The sequence below is a fragment of the Dermochelys coriacea genome, chromosome 4 (genome assembly GCF_009764565.3).
Source record: "Dermochelys coriacea isolate rDerCor1 chromosome 4, rDerCor1.pri.v4, whole genome shotgun sequence".
NCBI lineage: Eukaryota > Metazoa > Chordata > Testudines > Dermochelyidae > Dermochelys > Dermochelys coriacea.
The window spans coordinates 72,690,658-72,705,500 of NC_050071.1; positions in this window are offsets into that span (position 1 = coordinate 72,690,658).

The following is a 14,843-nucleotide window of genomic DNA, read 5'->3' on the forward strand; positions in this document are numbered from 1 at the left end:
AATTTGGAACAGTTTCAACAGGAGAAACTGAGAAAAACTCATCCCAGAATAGCCAAAATGTGGTGGTTAGAGACCTCACCTAAGGGGAGAGATCTGTGTTCAAATCCCTGTTTCAGAATGGGGATTCAAAATTGAGGTCTTCCCCATCAAGATGAAAGCTCTCATCACTAGGTTAAAAGTACTCAAAACTAAAACATTTAGTTTAACGTGAAACAAAATATTTCCAAAAATTCTGTGTTCAGGAGAATTCTGTATTTGGGAGAAGTTTTGGTCTGAGTTGATCTGAATATTTTATTTCTCTGAACTGTCAGAGAACCAAAAAATCAGTTACTCAAAGAGCTTTACCTAAGATGTCTGTGCTGAAGAGCTTTTACTTTTGTCAGAAGGAGTGACACCAAAACCACCATAAACCTGGATTAAAATGGACCATTCTGTAGTAAAATGTGTAGTCTCCTGAATAATTAATATATTACTCCTCTTTGGTATCTTTCAAGAAAGTTTTATTTTCTTTCTTATAAAAACTTAAAACCTTTTCAGTAACACTTTCAAGGGTATTAAATATGTAACCATCTGGTAAATGTAAAGTACATATAGAGTAAAACAATGGAACAAATATTGAGGAAAAATAACTAGTTAGTTAGGACAGAATCAATAGCTATAAATGTTAGTAGTTTATAAAATATTTGGCTAAACAAAACTTATCACACTTTTCCATCAAATGACAAAGCTCTGCATTCTGATACCCTTACTCATATTGACCAGCAGCTTATGCCACAAAAAGTACCTGTGATGGGATATGTGAACACCACACTTTCTAGAACAAGTAAATGAGCTGCTGTGGGCTCAGTAAGCCCCACCTTGCTTTATCTGCAAGAGCTGTTAGGCTTGAAGGAGGTGCTTAAAAGGAAAGAGCCAGGTCAGCTGAGACCTAAATGGAAAAGAGGGTAGATTCCTGGCTTCCTTGCTGTGTGAAAGGGCTGGTTGGGGTAATGAGTTGACTGGAGACTGTGCTCTGCCAGAGTTTTCCTGTGGGAGGGAAGGCCTGACAGAGACTATTAGTGTGATGATTTACCAGGAGCTTGTTGATGAATGTTAAGGAAACTGTTGCAGCTGGAGTTGGCCTGAAAGGGGGCTGAAAGCTGAGCCAAGTGGGGCTGAAGATTCTCCTCTTTTGGTTTGTGTTTATGTTGGAATTTGGCTTGGGGACTTCTCTCTCCAACCCTAGAAGGGTTGAACTCTCTGTGACTGGTGGAGGCCTCATCCATAACTGAAGTGGGTTGAAGACTCTGGGGAAACTCAGGCATCAGCATCTGGTGCAAAATTGGTGGACAGAAAGAATCCAACAGATATAACATAAAAGGACTGGAGCTAAGCATTTGCTATGCAGCTGTACAAAATATGAATTAAAGTTGGCTTAGATATGAAAACTGCTAAATAGACTGTACAATGCTGGCTACATACAGTATCTTGCTATGGGACGAATTCTGGAGCTCTATGTGATGCTGCAGAAATGTTACACCTCTGTGGATTAGGAAAGTGTGGGAATCAGAGGCAAGGTAAGCTTGTCCTGGGCCAGGGTGTGCTTACACACTTGACTTGTGTGGCAGATTTTGTAGTAAGATGGTTTGCATTCTAATGTGTGGCCATGGGAGCATATAGCATGAAATCCTTGCCTCACTAAAGTCAATGAGTATTTTGCTGTTGACTTCAATGGGGCCAGGATTTTAGCCATCACCTTTAGTGAGCAGTGAAGCCATTCCACCTGTTTATGGCCCGGACTGTCCCTGCACTGTTAGATACATGCACGGGGAGTAAGGGTGCAGTGAGGGATATTCCATAAGCACATCTCTTCTTTCATGCAGAAGAGGAATGGGGGAAGTCTCTTTCTCTTCTCCTTTACTCTCTACGGAGAGTGCTATTTAGGTCTCAGATCTTTCTTGTGTGTGGTGGTGGAGACTCAGTGGGCTGGAGGAAGAAGTGAGTGAGCCAGAGATGGGGGATTATCACTACCTCTGACCCCTGAGTTTTTGGATCTTAGGTAGAAAAGATAATTCAGCCTGGAGTTATGTTACCTTTTTTTGAGTTCCCCCCACCAGCACTGGGGGAGCCCAGGGTCCACTGGACTTCAGGGAGACCATAGTAACATGGCTGTGATGGAAAGGTATTCTCAGGAAAAAGTGTGTATGGGGATGGGTTGTGTGGCAAAGGCCAGAGCTGTTAGAGAAGCTCAGGGGTGCCTCATAGAATACTCTGGGATCTGTGCAGATTCCTTAAGATCCTCCAGGTTTTGGGGAGAATTCCTCAGCTTATTCTCTGGGAGGAGATGGGGAACTGCTCTCTGCCCTGGAACAACTGAATAGGAACTCCACAAGGGGATATATGTGGAAATTTCTTCTCCAGAGACAGTTCCACAGATTCATCAGTGGAAAAATTTGATCTGGCCCCGTGTTTTCATTTCTACCCTGAGGTGTCTGCTCCTAACAGTTTCTCACTGAACCTTCTCACTGCTGTATCAACAAGATAGTGCAGGTGTCTTAAGATATTATGAGCACATATCTCTTCACTATTTATGCTATAGATAAACAGTTGTGACACTGTATAATGAATATTGATCATGAATATGATCAAACTGTCAGTGTTTAGTTAATGTTATCATTTAGCACTCCATATACCTGAAAAAGAAAAGGAGTACTTGTGGCACCTTAGAGACTAACAAATGTATTTGAGCATGCTCAAATAAATTTGTTAGTCTCTAAGGTGCCACAAGTACTCCTTTTCTTTTTCCGGATACAGACTAACATGGCTGCTACTCTGAAACCTGTCATATACCTGAGACACTCTGTGGTCATTTATTATGTCATATTTAAAGATTACTCACTTTTCTGCAGCAAAGAAATATTAAATGTTTGGGCCACATCCCTTCTGTATTTTATGGGTCTGATTCTGATCTTTATTAGCTCACTGTAAGGCAGGAATCATTCCAGTGAAATTAAATCACTATATTATCCATGTGTATTAGACCAGAAGCATGCCTGTGTTTGTGTGTGGGTGGGGAGGGAATAACCCAAAGCAAATATATTGTTATGCATAGTGGTGTTAGCTTGTTATCTCTCAAATTCATTAATTAAATGATGTTTTTAAGTCACTCACATATCACTTGGACTGTCTGCTAAGCAATCATAATGAATAATATGTAGAGAGTCAGATCCTCAGCTGGTGTAAACCTGCATGACTCCAGTGGCAGCTGAGGATCCAGCCACACTTTTAACTCTTATTTGTAAGTAGCTAGGACAGAAAACCAGTGAATTTGTAAATGAGGTGCTAGTAAAGTTCCCAAAGAAATTTTTTTTAATCCAATTAAGTTTGGGGCTGTTCTTTGCTATGCTTTCTGCAGGCAGAAGGTGTAAATAGCAAGCATTGCTGAGTGTGGGGAGCCAGATGCCTGGAGTGTTGAAAACCAGACACCTGGCAACCCTAATTTAGAATGATTTAAACAGGAAAGTGAAAAGATGGAGAACATGTCCCCCTTCTCCCTCACTAGTTGTGGCTCCAGGATCCCTGCAGTAATGTAAAGTATCCCACCATCCTCGGTGATGTCGGAGGATTCATGTAGTTGTATTCCATTTGTCCCCTGGGTCCTTGATATCTGTGGTGTTTCACAACTTTTTACCTTACCTCTCTCATTGGAGGGGAGAGTGCAGAGTACCACTTCCTCGTAAAGTTTCCAGTTTTGTTTCTCCTTCCATGGAATGGTTCAGCTTGATCTTTACCATTGAAAATTTCTGATTGTTATACTTGTGGGTAAACATGACAGCAGTGAGCACTAGTTGTTTTTTTCTTGTATAGTAAGAACTAATCCATAAACAATAGCTGATTTATTACTGTAGATGGTTAGTCAGTAAAATCAAATTCCATACCATGTTAAAAAAAGCATTTCACTTGAAATCATAACTGTATTGATCAAGTTTAATCAAGAATTAATAAAACTGGCGAACATAGCTACTATCATGAAACATAGTACATATTTGATGTTCTTAGCCTTTATGGTTTCTGCTCCAGACATACCTAAGCCTCAAACAATGCTTGTTTTTACAGTGTTCATCTTCAAATTCAAGACAGAAAAAAATAAAGGAAAGGAAAGTCTTCTGACCTGATTCTTTGTCAGCACTAGCAAGGGTTGTGAATAACTTTGGTAAAACTCCCTTGGAACCTAACTATCTGAGTTCAGCTCATCATCAAACTCGTATATATATTTTCTCTTTTCCAGTTTCAAGACTAAGCTGAAAAACATCTTTTCTAGGCACCCTGCAAAAAATAAATGGCTACACAAAAAAAAATGGATCTCCACACTCTGTAGGAATTTTTTTTTTACAAAACCCTTTACTTTTCAGCTCAGCTATATTATAAAACATTTAATGCAAATGCCTACTAAACAGTAACTTTGTTTTGTCCTTGCATTGTATATTTCCAACACTGTAAATTGGTTTACTTTGATGTTTTCCCAACAAGACTTCTCATTCCTCTCTGATGACATCTGAATTATTGAAAGATTGCATCTTGACTGCAAAAACTCCCAGGATGTCTGAAAGAATCTTAATGTATTCCAGACAATATAAATAATTCACACTCAATTCTTCTTTCCTCAGCTGCAGGAATGATTGTGGATATTTACAGCACATTTCAAGAAAAAATAATTTAATTTTATTAAAACTTCATTGACATTAGGTAAAGTTGGCCATAGAATCCTTTAGTAACTACAAAAATATGTTTAAAGGAAAAGACCAGACATAAGTAGGGTACTTTGGTTGTGTGCCAGAAATTTTGACCATCAGTTTGTGACCTTGAAGAAAGAAGGGAACAAATTGACATTGACAATTATATTAGAAAAGCTCCAGAGTAAAAACTATAAAACTATTCTTATACTTCTCTCTCTATGCACTATATGCATAGCTTGTGGGGGTGAAGAGGGGGAAGAGATACCAAGCCTTCTCTGAGGTGATTTTTTGGTAGAGCTGGCCAGAGTACAATTCCATTTTGAAACAACTTTTGAGTTTTTCAAAGTTTTGTTCTACAGGGGACAAATCAAAACCTTTTAGAGAAATGGAACTATGTTGAAACATCCATTTCCCAATGAGAAAGGTCAGCTTTCAATTAGGGAGTCTCTGGAATTGACCACCGAAACCTTCCTAGTGAAAATGTCATTAAATCAACAAATAGCCATTAAACATTTTGACTTTTAACAAAACAGCATGTTCTGACCAACTCTAATGTTTTGTTTAAATCTGAACTCCATAGTTGTGAATTCGATCTGTAGAAATGGGGGAAGAACAAAATGACAAAACTAAGCATGTACTAATCCATATTCTTTTCCCAATCTTTTCCATAGATGTGGGCCTGATCCAGAATCCTGGATATGAAATCCACACAGTTTGGGATCTTTGTTTATGTTACACCCCGTCATCTCTCAATCATGAACCTAAAATGTAACTATGAATTTCGGTAATATTTGGATCTTGGTTTACATTTGTGCCATTTGTTTTATGTGAATCTGAACCACTGACACTGGAAGATGTTACTGGTAATCAAAGGCCCAATCCATCTCCCATTGAGGTTCATAGGAATCTTTACATTGATTTAAAAATAAGAATTGGAGTGGGGCCCAAAAGAGAATTAGCCTCAGAGCAAACCTGAGAAAATTAAAATCTCTCACTTAATGTTACAGTTACAATTCTGCCATCAATAGACAGGCACAATTCACATTGGACCTGAGATTGATCCCCTTATAGAAATGTAAATTCAGAGTAACTCCACTAGTAAAGTTTCAACGGTGTAGAATATAGGAATAACCATACTGGATCACAGCAAGTCTAGCTAGTTCAATAACCTTGCTCAGAAAGTAGCAAGGACCCATTTTTTAAGAGGAAAGTGAATTAACTCCATAGTAGATTATTATGGAATAATTTATCCCAGGAGAAATTTCCTCTTCATCCCCTTAAGTGAGCAGTCAGGTTATTTCCTAAAGCACAAGACTTTATATTCCTTAAAGTGTTTTAGCTGAACTAACATAGCAGCAAATCTCCTTATTTATCTAATCCTTTTTTGAACACTACTATGGTAAAGGGCCATGCGCCTCAATGAGAGCTAATAGAAATTAGTTCCACAGATTAATTATATATTGTTTAAAGAAGTGCTTCCTTTAGTTGCTTTTGTATTGTTTGCTTTTTTAATGTTGAATGGTTATGAGTTCAGATTTGGGTCCACTGATTTCAGTAGAAGCTGAAGTGAGCCCAATAAGATGACTAAAAATGCCCCTTCATCTGAACCCACCGCCCCAAAGGGGAAACAACAGTAGTGACCTAGCCAGAGGGCTGAGTCAGGAAGAGGATGCTGCGGTTCCTGGGATGAGAGAGATGCTGCAGACTGCAGAGAGAGAGATGGTGTAATGGTGTATGACCATGACGAGGGGTGTTGGTCTGATGAGCTAATCCCCAAAATGGCCAGGACGAGGTGCCATACCTGTGGTGAGTAGAGCAGCCCCATTGCAGGCCCATATAGTCTTGATAGTCCGTCTTGATGGGCAGTCAAGTATACAGTGGTATTCTGAGTGAGATTAATGTGGCCACAGGAAAATGAATAATTTCTATAACTCCAAGCACCTTAAGAGGTTTATTATAATAAGTGTGCAAGAATGACCAAAGGGAAATTAGATCATACAAATTAGACTCTTGAGTCTTTTAAATTCTGCCAACTTTTAATCTTTGCAATATTTCTGTTAATAAGAATGGATATTTAAATTCCCATTTAGATACCTACAATGTTCAATTTTAATGAAAACAAATTCAGTATATCTCAGGTAAGTTTTTCTGTTAAATTAACTTTAAGGTCTTTTAATGGAGCTCCTAGCTCCTAGTAGTATGTAAATGTCACCTGAAAGTTTTTTAAATGAACCTTAGTTTTTTAATAATGAAAAATAGTTTACTGCTAATTCAGTACTGAAGAAACAGACTCCGGTAAATAAGAAACTAAAGATGTAGATATAACCTTGTTTCTACTGCTTCAATGAAGTGGTTTACTAAAGCAATATATTGTTTGGGTAAAATAATGAGCATTAGGAGTAATTTAGCTTTTCAGACAAAATCTCTTCTTATTCTAGTGTACCAAAAATCTACTTGATGTGTCAGTAGTATGAAAATCATATAGGGCCTTACCAAAGCTTTTTGAAGTCAGTCTATTTCAGTAGGCTTTGGATTAAGCCTGTGAAGTACCCATTAGTATTTGAATACTAAATAGCAACACTAGCTACTTCACAAATAAGCCATAGATTGCCATGTGTTTTCATGTGCTATACAGCAAATATTTATGAAAACCCATTAGAAATACAATTAACTGAACAGGCTAATAAATGCTGCAAACACAAACCAGCCAATTCTCCAAGTTGAGTAATCAAGAAATCCTATTTGACCATATGGCATGACTTATGGGTTTCTGCATTATTCATGTCTTCACAAAAGGCTAGATTGTGACTCAGACTAGATAAGTGGTGGTCAACCTGCAACCTATGGGCTGCACGTGGCCTGTTAGGGTAATCCGCTGCTGGGCCGCAAGACAGTTTGCTTACATTGACTGTCCGCAGGCACGGCCGCCTGCAGCTCCCAGTGGCCGTGGTTCGCCATTCCCAGCCAATGGGAGCTGCGGGAAATGGCATCGGCTGCAGGGACATGCTGGCTGCTGCTTTCCACAGCTCCCCTTGGCCAGGAAATTGGCTGTGAACCGCGGCTACTGGGATCTGCAGGCGGCCATGCCTGCGGATGGTCAATGTAAACAAACTGTCTCAGAGCCCACCAGCGGATTACCCTAATGGGCTGCAGGTTGCCCACCACTGGACTAGATGGTTGTGAAAAAGAGTAAGAACTCCACGTTGCACTTCTACCCAAGCTATGAACACCTTTAATCTAGGCATGTAGGAGTCAGAGGGATTACTTATTTGCTTACACCTTCCCAGAGCATGTAAATGGGTAATGGTCAGAGCCTTGGCTTCACCCCACTATCATGTTCCTTGTCCAGAGTAGTTTAAGTGAGCATGAGATGAATGGTAAATTACTGATGGTAAAGGCCAGAAGTAAATAACTGCATCGCAGAAGGAAGCCGGGGTGGAATTTTCACTCAGAATTGTCTTTGGGGCACAATGCCTCCTGATACTACTCCTGGGTTGGTGCAGCTAACATACCACCCCTTGCTCAGAGCAGTGCCTAAAGTCACAATCTAGCCTAGCTAGTTGCCAGTCCCGCTGTCAGTGACAAAGCTCTTGCTGGATTCAATTTACAGAATCAGGCCCTTAGTCCTTTGGTACTGGCTCTCTGACTCAGCTGCTCAGTTTCACAGACTGGTATATATTTTTGAACTCAGATGGGCAGTGAGAGTGGAGTCACAGTTGGACATATGTATGCAGCCTGGAACGATGGCATCCGTTATTTTTATCACTGTAGGTTTGTAATATGAAAGAACTTGTCTAGATGAGTCAACTTTTTCTGCTCGTATAACTTGTATATAGTCTAATGGGAGAAGCAGATGTTATCAGGAGGGTTGCATATGCTTTATTTATATAAGGAAGTTTTTATGCCTTTTTGTTTGTTTAGGTATGGTTTAAATTGTTCTGAAGGTGTCTCTTCTTTTGATTGTTTTGGTGTCTATAAAGGGCACTGATTTTTGGAAGTATGGCATGGTGGGAAAGCTAATGGATCCACCTGGCTAATTCAAGAAAATCTAGTAGATGATGGAGATCATCAACAGGGGACAAAATAAAGGGAATCAGGAAGTATATTTATGTATGCCTGAGGCTATGTTTACACTGCTCCGCAGCTTGGACTGCATAGGTGTGGAAAGCAGTGCACCCCCGAGCGTTTCACTGCAACTCCCCCATGTAGAAACCATGGGAGCAAACTAAAAGGGTCCTACTTCACATTAATGTAGTTCTGTTTGAAGAAGACTGTATTAATGTAAATTAGGAACGTTTTAGTTTCTGCCCAGTATCCACATAAGGGAGTTACAGTGCAGCACTCTGGTACACACTGCTATTCACATGCCTGTAGTCTAAAATGTGGGCCAATGTAGACTAGCCCTGAGATTCCAGATCTGCGGGCAGCGATCGATCAAGCAGGGGGTTGATTTATCACATCTAGTCTAGACATGATAAATCGACCTCTGAGCGCTCTCCCATCGACTCCTGTACTCCACCACCGCAAGAGGTGCAGGCAGAGTCAACACGGGAGCGGCAGCAGTCAACTCACTGCAATGAAGACACGGCAGTGAGTAGGTCTAAGTACGTCAACTTCAGCTACCTGAATAACGTAGCTGAAGTTGCGCAACTTAGATCGATCCCCCTCCCAGTGTAGACCAGGCCTTAGATATCTGTTTTATTTGCCTTATTAATTTGTTGAATTTGTTGAAATTTGAAATGATCAGTCCTCTGCGTTCTTTGCTAATCTGCAGAAATATATTTGATTCTGCTCTTTCTCTCTCCAATCTAGAAATGTGTGTCAAGATTGTAAATTGTGCTTGTTGGGAGTATCAGTGTTGGGTATTGACAAAAGAACAGGTAACCTGGAAGGACACCCAAATTAGTGACTCTAATTCTAAATAGAGTGACCAGGTGTCCGTTTTTCAACCGAAACACCTGGTCAAAAAGGGACCTTGGTGACTCCGGTCAGCACCGCGACCAGGCTGTTAAAAGTCTGGTTGGTGGTGCTGTGGGGCTAAGGCAGGCTAGTCCCTACCTTTGCACTGTGCCCCAGAAGTGGCCAGCAGGTCCGGATCCTATCCGGGGATGTGGGGGGGCATGGGGCTCTGCCCAGAGCACTAGCTCCGCACTTGCCAATGGGAGCTGGGGGGTGGTGCCTGCGGGCGAGAGCAGTGCACAGAGCCACCTGCCGCAGCGCAGTCTGTAGTGTCAGGACAAGCAGAAAGCCTGCCTTAGCACCCCCTCCTCCACTGCACTGCTAACCGGGATCCACCAGAGGGAAGCCTGCAACCCAGCCCTGAGCCCCCCCTCAAATCCAGAGCCCACTCCTGCACCCCAAACCCCTCATCCCCGGCCCCACCCCAGAGCCCTCACCCCCCCCCCCCCGCACCCTAACCCCCTGCCCCAGCCCAGTGAAAGTGAGTGAGGGTTGGGGAGAGCGAGCCACCGAGGGAGAGGGAATGTAGCAAGCAGGGGGCAGGGCCTCAGGGAAGGGGCAGGGTTAAGACAGTTTTGTCAGATTAGAAAGTTGGAAACCCTAATTCTAAATGGTGTTACAATCAGAACTGGACTGTCTAAACTGCTTCTGGTTTGTTTAGAGAGTTTCAGTAGTTTTTGTCATGTGAAGATTTTGGAGTATATTTTCAGATGGGGTGATCCCTGATCTTCAAAATATACACACATTTTTGTGCCTACAAAATGAACTTGAGTCCTTGCTTTATCACTGTGTAGATCTTTTCTATTTATAGAATGCCAATCATTGTGGCATTTAAACTCTGTTATTCCAAGGTACTGTTTTTCTCTTTCTTCCAGTCATAGGAACTGAAATCTTGTCTCACTTATAAAAATTGTCGTGCTGAAATATTTGATACAGTTGTATATGGTGGATTTTTATCTTCATTTAGAGAGATTTTGTTCAGTTTATTACAGACAGGACTGGTTAAGTTGCCTATTAAGGTTGCCTGACACTTCCTATTGGAAGACCCTATTTTCAGTTCCTGATAATAACTTTGCCAAACTTTAACTGTTTGCCATGGCATTTCATATGCTGGATGCCTGTCTCAAGTCCCCTTTTTTGGAAAACTTAAAACAAAATAATTTAGCTGTTTCTGAGACTGAGTCTAGGGGGAAAAATGTTAAAATCCTGGTGAACTTTTCTCTGAACAGCTCTAACACTCCTGACGTTTTACAACATGGTCTTGAAATATGGCAGGGGAGTGTCCTTTGTGCTTCTCCATCTGTGTGAGAATCTGTCCAAACTTGGCAAGTAATAAGCCTTTGAAAAATTAATTTGCACATGCTAAGTACGGACACTTACAATTCTTGGAGTTAAATCTTTGAAGGTTCTATCCTGACTAGCATGTTCTAGCTTCTCACAGCCCCTAATGCAGACCAGACACATGTCCCATCCCCATAGAATAACTCAGCTTTACAGGGGAGAAGCCTGACTTCCCCCTGTAATGGCTGCTTCCAGATGCTCTGGGCTGGAAGGTGCAGTTTGGAGCTGGGCACTGGAACTGAGTGCAGAGAGACTGTCTCTCCTGTGCTATCAGTGACCCCCTCTGTTGGTATCAAAGAAGCATCGAGGAAGAACCCAGCCATCTGATTTGAATGCTCAGGGGACAAGAAAGAGAAAAGGAGTAGATTGTCTTACCAGACTTCTTGTCCCAGACTTGGGTAATGGGGGAAAAACTATGAATGGAACTGTCTGGGTAAGGAGAGTGACTCTGGGAGCTGGTTTCAGAGTAGCAACCGTGTTAGTATGTATTTGCAAAAAGAAAAGGAGTACTTGTGGAGCTGGGGTTGTAAGGAGACTTGGAGCTGGTAAGGAGGGGGAGAGTGAGTGTGTATGTTGGCCACCTGGGAAGTGGGAGACCCAAGTTCCAGTTCCTGCTTCAATTAATAATCAAGTCTTTTATGAAAAGTACAACACCTTCAACTGAAGAAACTGAGAGCCCACCCCACAATATCTTACAGTACAATTGTTAGGGCACTCAACTCGGAAGTGCAAGACTGGAGCTCACACATCCCTGCTCCACATTGGGGTGAGTGGGGATTTGAATCTAAGTCTCATGTAACTAAGTGCTCTAACCATTGGCCTACTGTGTGAAAGGGAGATACTACTACCCACCCCTTCTTCCTCTGGTAGATATGCTCATTGGGCACTTCGGAGTACATTTACTGGATTGGGCCCTGGAGGCAACATAGGTGTGGAAGGCCTGTGAATCCTGCTAGGGCTTAGGTGTCAGTTAGGTGCCAAGCTACTTGGTGGTGTCAGGACCGAGACAGCTGATCTCATGTTCACCATCAGAAATTGATGTGCCTTGGGGACTTTACCAGTGGAAACGTAGGCTCCTTAGGAAATTTAGGTCCCTGAAAGGTTAAGTGGCATCTGAACGGGGATTTGGGGGAATCTAAATTTTGGACTTAGGTGCCTAACTGCCACTCTAAGTCCCTAAGTCCCTAAGTGAATCTAGCCCTAGATACCTATCTGAAACTCTAGGTGCCTAAATACCTTTAGAAATTGGGACTAACTGTGTGTTCTTCATTTTTGGGTTGCCTATCTTCAGAAACTGAGGGTCTGATTATGCAGATGTTCTGATCACTAATAGCTGCAACTAAAGTCAATGGAAGCTGTGCTTTGAACATGTAAGTGCTATATATTACTAAGTACTCTGAAAAATCAGGTCCCAGGTGTCTCCAAATGTGCACCCAAAATTAGTAGAAACTTTTTATCTTTACCTCTCTGAGCCTTAGCTCCACCCACCCCCATCCTTACATGGGGATAATATCACTCCTCACCTCATGGGGGTGTTATGAAGATAAATTGATTGATATTTGTGAAGTGCTCAGACACTATAATGCTGAACATCTCAGAATAGCCCCTGAGGAAATTAATAATTTTTCCTTCAGAGCAGGGTTTGCTCAATGGTGAGTGAATAAAACAGAGGACTACACATTGAACAATGAAGATAAAACAAACTTTTGAAAAGCTGCTTATTCAGTAAGCACCATGCAGTGAATGAATCAGGGGTCCTGTGGGAGAAAACTAGTATGTGATCGTGTAACTAAAGTATACATCATAGTTCTTATGCACAAGGGGGCAAATTAAGATTAAGGGCAACTGTAATTCTGGCATTTCCTAACTTTTGAGTGCTTGACTTTGCAACCTTAATGTTTTTTCAACAGAATTTTTGTATTTGTAATTTTTCTATATACCATGTCATGCTGCCCATGGTTTCCTTTGTTAATGAAATGTCCCTTCTACCACCATTTTCTAGTAATGACATCACTGTACCAACATCCAGCTATTAGTTGGTTGAGTATGTGCAATGTTGTTCTTGTCAATACCACCTCCTGTAGATAAAGTTCCCCAGCGTAATGGAGAAGCTTAGCTTACCCACACCAATTCTGCTAACCACGCAGCAAGACTGTTTATGGGATTTGCCATACCCTCACCACGATTCATTTCCAGTTGCTGTTTCATAAAGTTGAATTTGTTGGACTCACATTTAAAAATGAGACTGAAAGTCAGAGAAAGGAACAAAGCAGTTATAGCTGCTAATCAGTATTCAGTAGAAAGAAATGGACTCCAAAGGGAGGAGAAAAATTCAACCTGAAGCAATATTGCTGATGAGAGGCCACCTTGACTCCCTGACAAGTACAAAGAAATCTTTGTATTATGAAATCTCTTCAGAGTAAAATTTCTAAAGTACTGAATTTCAGAATCCAGGGGATTCCAGTCCAAAGACCACATCAAGAACAAATTATTCATTTCCCCCTGCTTGTTAAAATCTTGATTATTATCAATTATAGCTACATGTCCTTATGGTACTATTTGATTGGTTTGATGAACTGCAAGACAGCATCCCTCTCATCCATGTGTTTAACTGTATCTCCTTGATTAAACTTGGCCCTTGTAAGAGAATGGATAAGACAAGCAGGAAACAAAAACATATTACACAGATTTTTTTTTTAAACTGTAATCTCATGGTGCTGGGAGCACTTTGTAAAAGCACTATCCTGTTCATGTCCAGCTGTTATGTTAAGCACCAATACATTTTCCTCCAAAGGGGAATATGTTAAAAATGCCTACAAATGCATAAAATATTGATTTATTACACACTGTTAATGGACCACATATTTTATGCAATACAGTAGGTTCTCCTATTTGCCAGATAAAATTGTTCCATTCCATCAGACATCCATTTAAAGTTAAAGACTCCAGAGCAGAAAGAAAGAAATTAATATCCAGTTAGATAACATCTGCTCCGCATATGGGAAACCCACAGAGCTTTTATTGGCATAGAAAAACCTCTTTGACATACCTTTTGAAAGTCCACTTTAAGCTTGGAGCTTTTCACATTGCAAAGTCCTAGCAGGGTCAGATTTGGGCCTTGATTCAGCAAGGTACTTAAGCACATGCCTAACTTCAAGGATGTAAGTAGCCTTATTGATGTCACTAATGGCTGAAGTGATCACTATATGTCTGGGTTTTTTTTAAATGGTTGGAGATCTGCAGGGATTAGGGGGCGGGGGTGTGCGCGAATGCATATAAAAAAAGGTAATATTACTAGTATTGATTGGAAAATGGTTATTTTCCCATGGAAAACTGAGGTTTTTGGAAAAAAATCCAACTGAAATATTTGTTTGCAAAATCAAATACTTTGATCAGAAATGCCATGGCAGTGCCTCATAGGGTACCATTGAAGCGCCTCATAATTTGGCTGCCTTGCATTCCCATTCTCCTCTGTATTGGCTGGGCTTGCTCGGTTAGAATGCATATCCCAATGAAAAACTGAATTTGTTGAAATCCCAATTTTCCACTAAAACTTCTGACTGTTCTTGCACATTGAATTATACTTTGTGAAACCACACAACCAAGCACAGGACACATGACTGAACATAATTTCACATACTATTAGTTATGAAAAGAAGGCAATCAGTAACTTCCCATACTATCTCTAATAACCAGAAGATACAGTGGTCCGAATTTACTGTCCACAATATCTACATTTTGTTAGCACATTTTAAGGGAGATTCTCCCTCTGTATAACAAATACATGTCATACACAGACATTAAGAATGAATCTTCTTGCTGTAGAAC